This window comes from Dermacentor variabilis, chromosome 3 (assembly GCF_050947875.1).
Source record: "Dermacentor variabilis isolate Ectoservices chromosome 3, ASM5094787v1, whole genome shotgun sequence".
In the NCBI taxonomy this organism is placed as follows: Eukaryota; Metazoa; Arthropoda; class Arachnida; order Ixodida; family Ixodidae; genus Dermacentor; species Dermacentor variabilis.
The window spans coordinates 12,922,501-12,938,186 of NC_134570.1; the positions used below are offsets into that span (position 1 = coordinate 12,922,501).

At 48.9% G+C, this 15,686-nt stretch overlaps 1 protein-coding gene across 1 annotated transcript in view; it reads left to right on the forward strand.

Annotated features, from left to right (window-relative positions):
• LOC142573887 (uncharacterized) overlaps positions 1-15,686 on the forward strand; it is a 73,488-nt gene that overhangs the window by 49,506 nt on the left and 8,296 nt on the right. The window lies entirely within an intron of this gene.

A 15,686-nucleotide genomic window follows, 5' to 3' on the forward strand; every position in this document is an offset into this window, starting at 1 on the left:
TTCGGCATCAGTGAACTGGCTAAAAACTTAAAGCGCACAACCAGACGAGGATGGTGAAAGAAGGGAGACATACGAGCGCTAACTTGCACCAATTTATTGAGAATCGCAAAGTGGAATTTGAAGGCATGTCGCAGTCCTCCTATATCACGCAAGCGCAGCCAGCAAAACAATCAGTGGCGACGAAGTAGTGTAATTCCTTCGAAGATAAAGCAATCGATGGCATGGACACACAGTTATCCCCTAAACTTTATCCATTATCTCTGCCTCGATGAGTCCACGCCTCATTTGGCACCTGCCTCTCGCGACAATGGTGCATTTTTGATAGATTGGCATGCAGTTCGGTTTCACACAGGCGTCGGCAGATTGGCTGGAACTGGAAACAGCACTACGATCATCACTAGATTCACACTGCCTACAGTGCACATCAAGGAACCTTCAAGACTTGTTCCTCACGTTTCTATATACGGTGTTCCCGGAGGCGATCATTTATACACCTCTCACTTTGGCCTGTACGCCTCGTGCACCGCCTATAGAGGCGCCACTGAAAGCCACCTAGCGGACGCTTCCAACAGTACACGCGGGAGCAGTAGCAGACGACAACCCTTTGCAGCAAGGATGGCTGAAGTTCGCGGCTGCGATTTCTCCTTTCTTCAGGTGCCAGGCTGCTTCTTCTGCGGTGACAGCTGTAGGGAACATGCTGACCTCTGTGCGAGCGGGTATGAACACGATGTTACCGGTGTTTGGGACAGCATGGCCCACATGCGTGCAAGGTGTGTCCCGCAGACAAACGCCATGAACCCAATTTACATGACGTGGAGCTCATGTTCACTAGCCGATAAATTTTGTTGAGTGATGCGATCTCTCGATGGTTTTTTTTTTATTCTACCCTCGCCGCAATGCTGCTCCTGTACCTGAATAATAAGCACCCGTCGTTAGTGCAGACTTATATCAAACAAATCCGCACGGTGCAATCTCTGCATATGCGGTTGTGTTTTTTCTGCCGATTAATACATGGGACATCGCCGAAGAAGAGTAATTGCCAATTTGTTTATGGAAACGCGTACACAAGCCAACGAAGTCACCAAACGCACCGGTTAATAAAAGCGCGTGTTAGCGCTGTACCGTCCATGAACTGTCGTTCCCGCTGCAGTTTTTCCCGCTGCAGTTCCCCAAGGGGTGAGCTGCTTGGAAAGTACAAAGCTAAATTCTGACTAACTTTTCAGTACTTTTTGCTTAATGGTAATAGATAGAGGTGCCACATGATATTGCTACGGGATAGTATTTCCTATGACGAAGAGCCGAGCACTAAGAAGACGACGACGACGATTTGGAAGCTAGCGTGGGCTGTTGCCTCTTGGCCAACTGCGGCGTATTGCCTTGTAAATATACTTGTGAATAGCTTTACGTCGGTGTCTTCCTACGTAACATATCTGGTGGAGGTGGACGTTCCCTGTATCTCATCACGGAACTTCGCAGTGGACGGTACGTTGAGCCTTCCTTCATGGCTCCCGGCGACGACAACTCGACTCCGCCGGCTCCGACACCTGCTGCCACTTCGATGACCTACATCACTCTCCCCGCTCCCCGGGATCCTGGTGTATTCTTGGGAAAATATGAGGAAGACGTCGAGGACTGGATCAGCCTGTACGAACACGTTAGCCGCAATAACCGGTGGGACCCTATTATCATGCTCGCCAACGTAGTCTTTTACCTCGGTGGCACACCTCGAGTTTGGTATCGGACGCACGAAGACGAGCTCACCAGTTGGGATTCGCTTAAGCAAAAGCTCCGAGACTTGTTCGGCAACCCCTACGGTCACCAACTTGCCGCGCAGAAGGCGCTTTCCGGTCGTGTGCAGACGTCAACGGAGCCCTACGTCACGTACATTCAGGACGTATTGGCTCTGTGCCGCAAACTTGACGCATACATGACTGAGTCCGACAAGGTCTCCCACATCCTCAAAGGGATTGCCGATGACGCCTTCAACTTGCTCGTATTTAACAACGTGGCGGCGGTGGATGCAGTTATAAAAGAGTGCCGCCGCCTGGAACTCGCTAAAAGCCGACGTATCGACCAACACTTTGCCCGTCTGCCCAACAACCCAGCGACATCTTCCTGTGCCGACGCTCCTCGTTCCAACAACACTGGCGATGTTACAAGGATTGTCCGGCGTGAGATCGAGGCCGCCTATCCGGCTGCCTTCGACTCAAGCCCCTCCAATGCACCTGCAGTCACTGTTTCCCTGATCCAGGCAGTCGTCCGCCAGGAGTTCGCCAACATGGGTATTCACACCATCTGCTCGGCCCATCGCCCTGATACCCACCCGCCTTCTTCGATTCCGCCCCGTCCGCACCTTCTTACCCACAACGTTTCCGCAACCCCTCTGAATGGCGCACTGCAGACGACAAACCAATTTGTTTTCACTGCTATCGAATTGGGCACATTTCTCGGCACTGTCGCAGTCGCTGGAGTTCCTCGAACCAGTCTACATATACTGCCTACTCTCGCCCCCCAGGTGGCCTTTCTCGTCCCTATGCTGCCCGCTCAGATAATGCCGCCACCGATTCTCCTGCGCCGAACCGCCCCTATTCTCGTTCGCCTTCACCCCAACGACGACAATCTCGCTCCCCCCAGCCCCGTCGCTCCTATTCGCCGACTCCCTTCGGACGCCGCTCCCAGCCGGAAAACAAGACGATGCAGCGCCTCGAGGTGACGCTGCATTGCTCCCTACGCCGCCAAATCCTCTCCTGACGTTGCCCACTCATCTGAACCTTCTTGACGTGCAAGTCGACGGTGTTCCTGTATCTGCTCTCATAGACACTGGGGCGCATTTGTCGGTAATGAGCGCTGACCTTCGTAACCGGCTGAGGAAAATAATCGCGCCAGCCACGACGCCTGTTGTCCGTGTCGCCGATGGCGGAACAGCCCCTGTAATTGGTATGTGTGCCGCCCGCGTCTCCTTCGCCGATCGCTCCACTACCGTGCTATTCACAGTCATCGCTCACTGTCCCCAAGACATCATCCTCGGCTTAGACTTCCTCTCCGTACATTCTGCTCTCATCGATTGCTCCGCCAGTACTCTCCGCCTCGACCTGCCTGTTCTGGATCCCGCTGAACAACACCCTACTCGCCTCAGTTCCGTCAACTTCGTTCTCTTGCCACCTTCGGCACTGACTTACGTTGACTTCGTGTCATCGCCACCAGTCCCCGACGGTCACTACATCGCGGCTCCTATGCAAGACGTCCTCCTTACACACGGGATCACAGTACCTCATACAGTTTTATCTATTACGGCGAATTGCGTCTGCCTGCCAGTGGTCAATTTTGGCTTGACGACACAAGTGCTGCCTCGCGGGATGTCTCTGGCCCAACTTTCCTCATTCGAGGATCACTCTGTAGCATCGATTTCAGTAGACGACAATTCAGCCGATCCTCCTTTACCATCGCAGTCGGCAACTTGTACCATCGCCAACTTACAGAAAATGATTGCACCCGACAAGCCGTCCGAGCACGCTCGTGCACTCTACCACATTCTCATTTCCTACCAAGATATTTTTGACTTTAACGATCGTCCTTTGGCCCAAACAACAGCTGTTAAACATCGCATTAATGCCGGCGATGCCCCTCCTATTCATCGCCGCCTGTATCGAGTATCACCGGCTGAGCGTCAAGTTATTCACACCGAAGTTCGCGAAACGCTTGCCAAGAACATTATTGAACCGTCATGTAGTCCATGGGCGTCACCTGTTGTGCTGGTAAAAAAGAAGGATGGCTCATGGCGCTTTTGCGCGGATTATCGGCACCTTAACAGGGTTACCGAAAAGGACGTGTATCCCCTACCTCGGATTGATGACGCCCTTGACTGCCTCCACGGTGCTCGCTATTTCTCCTCTATTCACCTTCACTCCGGCTATTGGCAGATTGCCGTGGACGATCGCGACCGCGAGAAGACTGCCTTTGTAACACCCGACGGTCTTTTTAATTCAAAGTGATGCCATTCGGTCTATGCAATGCTCCTGCCACTTTTGAACGCATGACGGACTCCTTTCTTCACGGTTTCATATGGTCCACGTGCCTGTGCTACTTGGACGACGTTATAGTATTCTCCCCAACATTCGCTACGCACCTCGAGCGCCTCTCAGCAGTCCTGGACGTTTTTCGGCGAGCCGGTCTGCAACTCAATGCATCGAAGTGCCAATTCGGCCGTCGCCAGATTACCGTCCTTGGACATCTCGTTGACGCGAACTGAGTGCAACCCGACCCAGGCAAGACCCATGCTGTTACGCACTTCCCTGTTCCAAAGTGTGTCAAGGATGTGCGCAGCTTCATCGGCCTTTGCTCGTACTTCCGCCGTTTCGTAAAAAATTTCGCGGCCATAGCACGACCACTAACCGAGCTTTTGAAAAAAGACGCCCCTTTCCAGTGGGGCGATAACGAGGCCTCTGCATTCTCGCTTCTACTCTACCTTCTCACAACGCTTCCCGTTCAGGACCATTTCGATCCTTCTGCGCCTACCGAAGTCCGTACTGATGCCAGCGGTCACGGAATTGGAACAGTACTGGCACAACGCCAGCGTGGCCACAACCATGTTATCGCTTACGCCAGCAGGCTCCTCTCGCCCGCGGAGTGCAACTATTCCATCACTGAGCGTGAGTGTCTGACCCTAGTTTGGGCGGTTGCGAAGTTCCGCCCATACTTATATGGCCGACCCTTTTCCGTTGTCACAGACCATAGACCATCACGCGCTTTGCTGGTTATGCTCATTGAAAGACCCTACAGGAAGGCTTGGTCGCTGGGCCTTACGCCTCCAAGAACATTCGTTCTATGTCACCTACAAATCTGGCCGACTACACAAGGACGCTGACTGCCTGTCTCGCTACCCGGTATACGAGCCTGACGACGCCGACAGTAGTACCGCCGACGGCATTTTCTCTGTGTCTGCCTTCGCTAACATCGCCGATGAGCAGCACCGGGACCTACCGCTGCGAGCACTCATCGAGCGTCTGCCCTCTACACCTACCGACGCATCCGTTCGCCGATATGTCCTCTAGGGCGCCATTCTGTACCGAAGGAACTTCCTCACTGATGGCCCTGATCTTCTTCTTGTCGTTCCAAAACATCTACGACAGACTGTGCTCTTTGAGATGCATGACGCACCCACTGCAGGTCATCTTGGGGTAACCTGCACGTACGACCGCGTTTGCCGCCGCTTCTATTGGCCTGGTCTCGCTCGCTCCGTCCGACGCTGTTACTGCCTGTGATCCCTGCCAGCGTCGGAAAACACCTCAGGTGCTACCTCCAGGTCATCTCCAGCCGATCACCGTCCATGTGGAACCGTTCTTTAGTGTTGGATTAGACCTCCTCGGTCTCTTTCCCACGTCATCCTCTGGGAACAAATGGGTAGCCGTCTCAACTGATTACGCCACCCAATACGCTATCACGCGGGCTCTCCCTACCAGTTGCGCCACTGACGTCGCGGACTTTCTCTCGCGTGACATTATCTTAGTGCATGGCGCCCCGCGACAGCTGCTTACTGACCGTGGTCGTAACTTCCTCTCCAAAGTTATCGCCGACATTGTGCGTTCCTGCTCTATTCAACACAAGCTGACTACCTCATACCATCCTCAAACTAATGGCCTGATAGAGCGGATAAACCGTACTCTTACTGACATGCTGTCCAAGTACGTTTCGAAGGACCACCACGACTGGGACGTTGCCCTTCCTTACGTCACATTTGCTTATAATTCTGCCCGGCACGACACCACCGGATTTTCTCCATTTTATCTACTCTACGGTCGCGAACCGACCTTGCCCCTTGACACGGTACTTCCTCCTGCTGCGATCTCTACGACCGAGTATGCGCGCGACGCCATCGCCCTCGCCGACCATGCACGCCAGCTTGCCCGTGCTTGACTGACGGACTCGCAAACCACGCAGCAGCGTCAGTACAACGCCCGCCACCGTGACGTACAGTTTTCGCCTGGTGCACTCGTGCTCCTGTGGTCGCCCTGTCGTCACGTCGGACTTTCCGAAAAGCTCCTTTCGCGATACACAGGGCCCTACCGCGTGCTGCGCCAGGTGACGCCTGTGACGTACGAAATTGCTCCTGTGAGCTCAACCTCGTCATCTATTCTGGCATCTAGTGATGTCGTGCACGTCAGTAGGCTCAAGACCTACTACACTGCTTCAGAGTCCGGCCTTTAGTTGCTCCGGGACGGCACTTTTGCCGCCGGGGCTAGTGCTACGGGATAGTATTTCCAATGACGAAGAGCCGAGCAGTAAGAGGACGACGACAACGATTTGGAAGCTAGCGCGGGCTGTTGCCTCTTGGCCAACTGCGGCGTATTGCCTTGTAAATATACTTGTAAATAGCTTTTCGTCGGTGTCTTCCTACGTAACAATATATTTAAAGGCAGAGCAGCGCCAGTCAAAATAGATGAGCCACCTTGCTTCTTTCTGGCGTGAAGTCTCCCGATGCGGGCGCAAACTGAGTCACCTTTGCGCCCGCTCCGGGAGACTTCACGCCAGAAAGAAGCAAGGTGGCTGCGGCGTGAAACACAAGAACCCCCATGTAGATTGCCAAGTTGGCGTTATTTATCAGATTCCCCTGACATGCGGTAAAACCTACATAGGCCAGACGGGCCGTTGTTTGAACGTGCGAATCCGAGAACACGAAAAGTAATTATAAACCGGGAGCAACGTCATTTACCCATGCATTGCTCAGATAATAAATGCAGGCCTCTGCTCAACCAGGTGAAGATCGTGCGCAAGTGCAATAACGACAAAGCACGAGAACTTCTAGAGGCATATTATATAAAAAAGAAGGGACAAGCATGCATCAGTGACACATCGGTCATCCTTTACAATAGGGAGGCACGTTTCCTAGATAATAGGTTTAGCTGTGCCACGCCCTTGGTATTTTCTGAATTTGTGTTTTTTTTTCTTCTTTTCTGCTGCTGATACCCTGATGCGCCTGCGCTGGCATGGTCTGATATTTAAGTGTTTCCTTCGAATAAACCTCAGTTGTTAGTTTGCGCCTGTCCTGTCTTCTTTCTTGTGATCGTCTACAAAGCGCAACCAATCTTTCCAAATACAATGAACCAACTTGCCCAACAACGCATTCTGCTAAGCCGTTAATGTACGAAATCACCGCTAACTTCTGCTTCCTGGCAGAAGCCCGCAAGGCATCAGGCTGGTTTGCCGACTTCGTTTTAGGATGCCTTCAGTGACACTGAGTAGCACATTAGTGAGGTACCCTGAAGCAGTCAGCTGGAGGGTACATATTGTTTATAGAAGCTGGCAGCCATTAATTCTGGACAAGACTCTTGCAGTGCGTTAGAGAGGCATAATTTTGCAATGCCCCTCTTAACTAGTTTAGGATGAGCGGAGTCGTATGGGAGCAGTGGCTTATGAGCGCGTGGTTCATACTTACAATAAACCTGTTGGTCCTGAAATAAAAGTTTAACGTCAAGGAATCTAATACTGTCGTCTGATGGCCTCTCGTGGGTTATTTCAAGTGACTCTAAGCCTGCGCATACGAATGTTGTGTGTTATGGTCGAGTGACTCAAACGTGTGTCCGCCACAGTCAAGGAATATTAATAAGTCATCTACGTACCTAACAGCTTTGGTTACATTAAATTCAGCAAGGCGGCAGCTAGGACCCCTGTCAAGTTGTGCTAAAAACAAATCACTGAGAATGACATATTCCCTCTTTTGGTAGATATGGCCAAGTGTAAAAGTAGATCGAAGGTAAAGACTTAGGAGATCCAAAAACTGCTCGACGTTCCACACGCGTTCTGAGAAGCTACATTTCTAAACTTATCTATACAATCTACGAATAGAGCAAACTTATCTATACAACGAATAGAGCAAATCCTTGATATCTACGGAAAAGGCTCTGAGGCTCTTTGGGGTTGACGACATTAAGTGATCCAAAACAGCGTCGATATTCTTATGCCTGAAATGGGTCATCAATGTGTAAAAGGCTGAGCTCTTCCTGAAAAAATAGGGCAACTGATTTTTGGCATGAGCCGTTTTCTGAGACAATTGCCCTGAAAGGGGCGTCAGTTTTATGGGTTTTGACACTCAAAAATACCTCTAGGCCATTCCGCCTACTACACAAATTTCTTACTTCAGATTTTATATTTGATACGGACCCGGGTTTTCCAGAGGTAAAGGCTTTTGTGACCACTTCTAAGCCTTTTTCGTTGAATAACCCGTGAGACATAACAGTGAAGCCCCCTCCTCCCTGCCGGCGGGTAAAACACTGAGGGCGTGACCTTTGAAAAAGGCCCAAGCGTTTCACCGGTACATTCGGCACTGGAACCTTGCCACAGTTTAAAGCGCCCATGCCCTCTGACACACAGCAGGCAGAGTCCTTCCCTGCGGCACGCTGAGAAACTTGACGGAGGAAGGAGAGCAGTTCAGGTGCAGTCCTCTTCTTCTAGACGGCAAGCTAAGGACCCAGAGAGAGCACTCGCTGCACATCTTGAGGTAGGCACACTTGATCAAGGAGCTAGATGGGGCTTTTGGAACTTGGACACCTCACGGAAATGCAATGATGAAGGTGCTTCAGTTGAAGCTGTCGCAGTAACTCAAGTGGTTTGATCAATGGGCACCGAAAACTCACGAAGATATTTCATTGGCTGCTAGACGGCATCCACAGAAATGCAGCTTCGCGATCTGGCCCCGAAGGTGTTAACTCTGTTGCAATTCCTTTTTCGCGATACGACGCAGCAAAAGAACTTCGAGCGGCACTGCGTCACCTAACGCTGTATCAGTGGATCCCAATTTACAAGCGCACATACCTTGAGCCATAATTGATATCTTCGTATTCCGCCTGACCTCTCACGACGTGGTTCCACCCTTCTTCTTCGTTTATGGCTTGGAGTGGCACTTTCAAATACGTATTCCTTTATCATTGGAATGGCCAATAACTCAATTTGTGAATTTCGCAGGTGCAGGTAAACAATCGCGCACCTTCTTTGCGAGTTCCCTCGCTTCAAGCAGCAAATAGCAGCGCTCTCAGCCACAAGCTGGACAAGCGCCCATTCGCGGAAATCAAAATTCTCGGACACTGGCCAGGCATGAGCACCGGCCACTATAAGGGCGCTGCGGCGTTTCCCAAAGGGCACCGGATCGTGCGACGAATGGTGACTGCGCACTATGTGAGTGAGGCATTGGCGTTGTTTATGACTATGCTGTGTCTTCATAGGCTGTGTGACAGTGCCCACATGGACAATGCAACATTATCGAATCAAACTTATTCAGCATCACACGGGCGCCTAGAATGAAAGTTGTTCATTCTTGCCTGCGTTTGCGTTCTTCTGTCTTTTCTTTCAATCTTTCATACCCATTTTATATTTTCTCAGTACAGGGTAGCAAACTGGGGCTATCGTCCGGTTAGCCTTGCTGTCCTTTCTATGGCTTTGTCTCTCTCTATTGATCTTAACTCCAACTTTTACTTTCACTGGAAATTCACCTCTACGTGTGAATCTGTCTCCATCCACAGAATTTGGTTTTCCTATTCAAGTTCTTTCTTCGTTCGTTTTTCGCAGAATGGAGATGCAAGGGGAGAGATCAAGGTGAACGCGTACTCAGCCGCAGGCAAGACCTTGCTGTCCAATGATGGAGAAGCGTCTGAATGCCTGGAACTCGCGCATGCGCTAGTTGATGACTATATAGTAGAGGTGGGCGAATATCAATTCTTCGAATACGAATCGACTACGAATAGCAGGTATCGAATAACGAGACGAATATTGAGCAGCCAAACGCCGAAGCATATGTTTGCAACAGGAATATTTGTTTCGGTACAATCAGGTGCCCCCCTTGCATTGCCTAGCCAAAAAAAAAAAAAGAAGAAAATACGACAGCCAACTCTCCAGGGACAATTCGTATCAGTTTTAGAGACAAACTCACTAACAATCAAGAAAAGAGCTGCGCGAATGGCCTGTCAACATTTTTAAAACAAGATTTCCGAGAATTAATGCTTGCTGTATGACTAGCTTTCCAAAAACGCGAAATAACATTTGTTGGAAAGCAATCAGAAGTTGTGGAAATAGAAACAAAAAGGCCACAAAAGGACTTGTGCACCGGGACACATGGTAAAAGCCCGTTGCAAGCAAAACATCACTGGTTGCAGCGTAAAAGGCAAAATTGTAACATGCCTAGACCGCAAGAAAAACAAAAATACAGGTTACAAGCAAAAATATTATTACACGTTGTCATATAGGACTCCGCCGCGAAACCGAAAACAAAGCTTGAAATATTAATGTTGTTTCTGCATTGCTTTGAAAAATATTGTCGTTCTTTTACTTCTTATAGTTTGCGATACTTCATTCATCAGAAGGAGGGCAGTAAGCCTACTTTAACAGTCGGGTGTGGCGAAAGATTTGGTTAGTTTTGATATTTGAAAATACCGAATACATCATTTTCGAAAACGAATAACAGTAGCTAATGTCTAATATCCGATTCGTATTCGAAACATGGCATATCCGCCCACCCATAGGCGGAGAGTTTTTATGTTTCCGGGGGATGCTATGGCCAGACCAGCTTTCCGAACCCCATATATATATATATATATATATATATATATATATATATATATATATATATATATATATATATATATATATATATATATATATATTTCTTGCACCTTACGAAACTTCGTATGACCTCGAATAATTGAACGGTGTAGTGACGGCGTTATATGACCTCATACAAGACCTCATAACCTCATAGTACGAGACAGTTCAATTCCCTTACCTGAATCTCCTCGTTGGTGTAATCTCCCTTCTGATTACAACGATTACAATAGAACAACGGATGAAGGAAGGCGACACGGGGCAACCACGTATAGGCGCACTAACAACTGAGCGTTTTATTTTCTGACACAGGAGCTGCTGCCAAGAATCAAAACAACAAGAAAAAAAGACAAAACAGTGCCGTCATCTGCATCGCACAACGAAACCACGATACACAACAGCTTCTTAGCGCTACTCTCAAGATACGCCAGTTCCTTTGTCGATAGAGAAACTGAGCGTTCACTGATACAAGCATCACCAGGCTCCTTGATCTAAAGCGCTTCCAATATCTCCCTTGTCTTTTGATCACCAGCTCTGTTCAAAACACAGGTTCTATTAAAATGTGGAATGCACTTGTGAGCCTTACAATGAGCACTAATGTGACCGGAGAGTGATCGGAGTGAATCATGTATAACCAACTCGCCCACCAGCACGTGCTCAGTGCATACTTGGCTATCACTAACGCCGCTTCGCCTTTCCTGAGAATCTGCCGGCTTTCTCTCTCTCCCTCTTTTCCTGTGAGTCAGAGTATAAGCGCTGCTGCGCATGACTGCAGTTGATTCTGATTTCGAGTGAATCTGGCTTGGCCTCATTTCGGTTGCTGAGTGAATTATACACGTTTCCCCAACTATCATGCATTCAGAATTAAAAAAGAGCACTTGCGTTACTCCAAGAAAACCTAGTGCATATTGTTTCCAGTATAGTGGAGTAGCCGCCCGTAATTATTTCGTTAGTGAGATTTAATTTGCTAATTGTAATTAATTAACTCAAGAAGTACTCTCCGAATTTTCCAAGTGTCGATAATGCATTCGTAAGCACCCAAAATGACATCCAACTGCGGTGTTTTCAGACTTAATAATTGCGTAAAAGTTTTTCCGACTGGCAAAGAAACCTCACGAAGTACGATATATACCACGTGAGTGCGCTCCCACCCGCGTCCATAAAACAGTGCCCTCAAATAAGCTGATTGAAAGCAACTGCACTGCCTGTCACAAACCCGAAGAGACTGCGCATCACCTTGATAATGGTGCGGAAAGAGCATCGACAGCAGGTTTCACGGCTTTGCAGTTATTCTTTCCTTCCATTTCTACGTCACACTTATTATACGTCTCTCAAGGCCGACTGATCACATTGATACCAAAAGCCCATTGACAACGCGGCTGAAGCGCCGCTCTGACCACGCAAGAAACGCGAAAAGCAATGGAATAGGCACAGTATGTTTCAGTATCCCATGCTTGCACCGCATCGAAAGATTTCGCGCGGAGCTATATTTAGAGTCAGAAGCTTGCTTCGTGCCAAAGCCCAGTTAAAGTGACCGTTTTATTTTTCATGAACGTGTATACGTGTCGCAAAAACAGGTTCGTGTCAAAAAACAAAAGCGAAATAAACAGACCGGGAAGCGAGCAACGTGTAGACAAAGGGCAAGACCGATACGTTCAAGAAAGTAAATAACCACTTCTGAATGAGCCGAATTGGCAATCCTGCACAAAAAACAAGAATACATCAGATTTCAGTGTGCCCTGATTACCTGTGAATCCGTAAGCGCCGCTGGACACCAGCCTATAGAGGACGTGTTCGAATAGGTCTTCTTTTTATAGCTACGCCGTACTGTTCGCGTTTTATCACATCTTCAGTGGCTTTTTGATGACCGACGCCGGAATACTACTGCAGACATCCGTTATCCTTGCCTTAAACTAATCTGACGTCCGTCTCGAACATGTAAGCACGATCTTTCACATAACCTCAAAGAGAGGAATCGAGTGGAGAGAGGTCAGGTGACCTAGCCGGCCAATTTACAGGTCCGTGCCTTCCAATCTATTGCGCATGAAAAGTCGCATCCAGCCAGTTTTGTGCTGGGCTGCTGCTGTGTGCTGGTGCTCCATCTTGCTGATACCACGGAAGTGGAAGACGTGACAGCGTACCACCACTCCTTCAAGGATTTCGTTCACGTAACGTTGTCCAGTCAGTGTGTGCTCGAAAAAGATGGGACAGATTATAGCAACGGCGCAAATTCCGCACCACACATTGAACAACCACTGTACTGGTGCCGATTGCGCTTTACCCAGTGTGCTTTGTAGTCACTCCAATATTGAGCATTATGCCAGTTTACCTCGGCGTTTCTGTGAAAATTGGCTTCATCTGTGCACATGATGTTACTCAAAAAGTCCGGTGACTCATCGGCTTTTGTGAGGACACAATTCGAGAAATCTAGAAGATTCTTTCAAACAATGGTGCAGGTTAAGGTGGTTAAGGTGGTTAAGGCCGTCGTTTATAATCCTCCGAAGTGATGACTTGGAAATTGATACCTGGGCGGCCACGTCCCGCATGCTAGCATGAGGGTTTGAGGCAGTAAATGCTACAACATCCGTGCGCAGGCTAGGACTCAAAGATGGAGTCCTACGCAGCTGTTTCTTGAATTTGCCGGTTTGTCTTAGGTTTTTATCATTTCTGATGATAGTCGACGGGTTTGGTCTATTGCCACACTTCCATGACTGATATATATTTGCGGCATTCCTCGTGTTGCCATTTGCAGCTCCCAAGGCAAGAATCATGTTTTCCTTCTGCTCATCAAAGAAAGACGTGGCTACAGGGATGAAACAAAACGCACCTTTAAACCTTTGCACTGACGTCGACAGTTCGCTTTTGTGGTAATAGGTTTTGTGGGAAAAGATACGACTTCCGTGCACTTTATCTACGCTAAGACAGCAGCTATCACAGCTTGTTTCCTACTAACACAAAACGCGACGTGCTACTTCGGCCGGGGCGCTGCTGATAAGGCACTAGCTCGATCACGATGTTTTTCTTTATTTCCTTTATTTCGTTCTAGATAACTCAGAGGGAGCTTCTTCGAGGGCGCTGTTTTATGATGCGAGTGGGAGAGCAGTTAATTGGTATTCTCCATATTTCTCGGACTTTATTAATCAGTAGGAAAAAAATTAGTATGCGATAAGTAAGTTACTGAAAATACCGCACTTAGATGTCCCTTGGCTGTGCCTTCATATGCTTAATTGACACTTTGATAATTAGGATAATACGTCTAGAGTTAGACAACAATCACAATTACCCGCCCCTCCCCCCCCCCCCCCGCCCCCCGCAGTAGTCGCCTATGCGCCCACCACCAGCATTTCCCTGAAAAAAGGTAGCGCAGCACCGCTAGACAAGAACAGGAGACGTTGCTATTGTCTTCTTTTTTTGCGGGCATCGCGCTATGTACCACTTCCGAACTGGCGCTAATCGCTGGGCCAGAATTTGCGAGGCTTCATCGTGCTTGTGCAGTGCGGCGTCTATATACGCACCGCGCCTCCCTCGCTCCCATTTCCCATTCACATTCTCGAGTATTTATGTTTGTCTAATAGAACTGTTCTGGTAGCTCTTGTAGTGGGTGGGTGGGTGAGTGGGTGAGTGGGTAGGTGGATGGATGGATGGATAGATGGATGGATGGATGGATGGATGGATAGACGGACTACCGGACTACCGGACGGGTGGACAGGAATCCCCTATCAAACGTGGTGGTGGCGGATGACGCCAGGTTCTTCAATTTTGCCTTTCTTCCGCATTTATTATCTCACCTTAGGACCCATCAAACCTGATAAAAGTTATTGTCTTAATATCTATGTTATATGCTTTCTGCCTCTGTGCACTTTAGCCATGTTTTACTATTCTCTACCCCAGATTCATTAGCCTTTCCTCTACTATTCTTAAAGCCCAAGGCCTTTGACAGAGTTACTGCGTCCTGCATACTGTTAGGTGTAAACACGGCCAAGGGCATTAATTAGGCGTTTGCCACGAGGCAACCCCAGCTACCCATATCAGCGCCTACTCAAAAGTCAACGCAGCGTTGGCATCGACTGCTGACGGATCCACAAAAGACCCCCTACCAGATCTTCACAGCCTGAACTAATGTTGAAAATAGCCAACGTTGTGTGCTACCGTGGGAATGGCTTCGACCTCGGATTACCAGGTTGCTACCCTATCACCTGTTTCATACCATCGGAGGTGGAGTTCGGCAGAATGGTGAGATATCATGGGAGGGGTATTGCGACCGATTCGACGATTGTGATTGGCCGCGATACAGTAATCAGATTCATTAGTCGAGTCATGCAGGGAAGGAGACGGAATTAAAAGCGGAGATCTCTCGTGCAGAGAAAACCTTCAAAATACTATGTACTAATTAGCCCCAACCGAAGTTTTATTTGTGCAGAGAGGTTCGTGTGTCCTGATGTGAACTCAGACGTTTAACATGCTCCTGCATGGAGTGGGCATCCCTAACTGAAGCCATGTAACTAATGCCAAATGATCCCTTTTTCCTTTATTCCTACTACCGCAGGTACTCGTCGAAAGGCTTGGTGGATTCCTCGCCCACACGCTACCTCCAGTAGCAACAATGCACCTTAAGCGGGATTAATAATAAAGCTAATTAGTTCGAATTGGTAATTAGCTAACTGAACATTGCCTTTCGTGCACGCTGTTGATTCGGTTACAATAAAAAAGGAGGAACCAACAACGCCGAGACATCGTATTACGCACGTTGCATGTTCAACACCAACTGAAAGGAACGTGCGTCAGTTTGCTCGGGGAAAAAGATTTCACAATAAGCAATTAAGTGGCCGCATGAATGGCTCGCTTCGAGAGCAGGACAAACAATACCATCAAAACCACTGTAGCGCCAACCTTGGGCACTCTCGCCGGAGAGATTCCCGAAAGGAAACAAGAGAAAGAGAGAGAGAACCCGGCAGAAAAAAAGCTCAATTTACATGTTTTTCGGCCTTTCGCGGCGCGACCGCGGTCGGCCGGCCAGGCGCCGAGGTCGCGGTATCAGCAGGAAGCGCGCGCACTATAGCGCTGCCTCTGGGCAAACCCGCGACCGGTGACCACGTGAC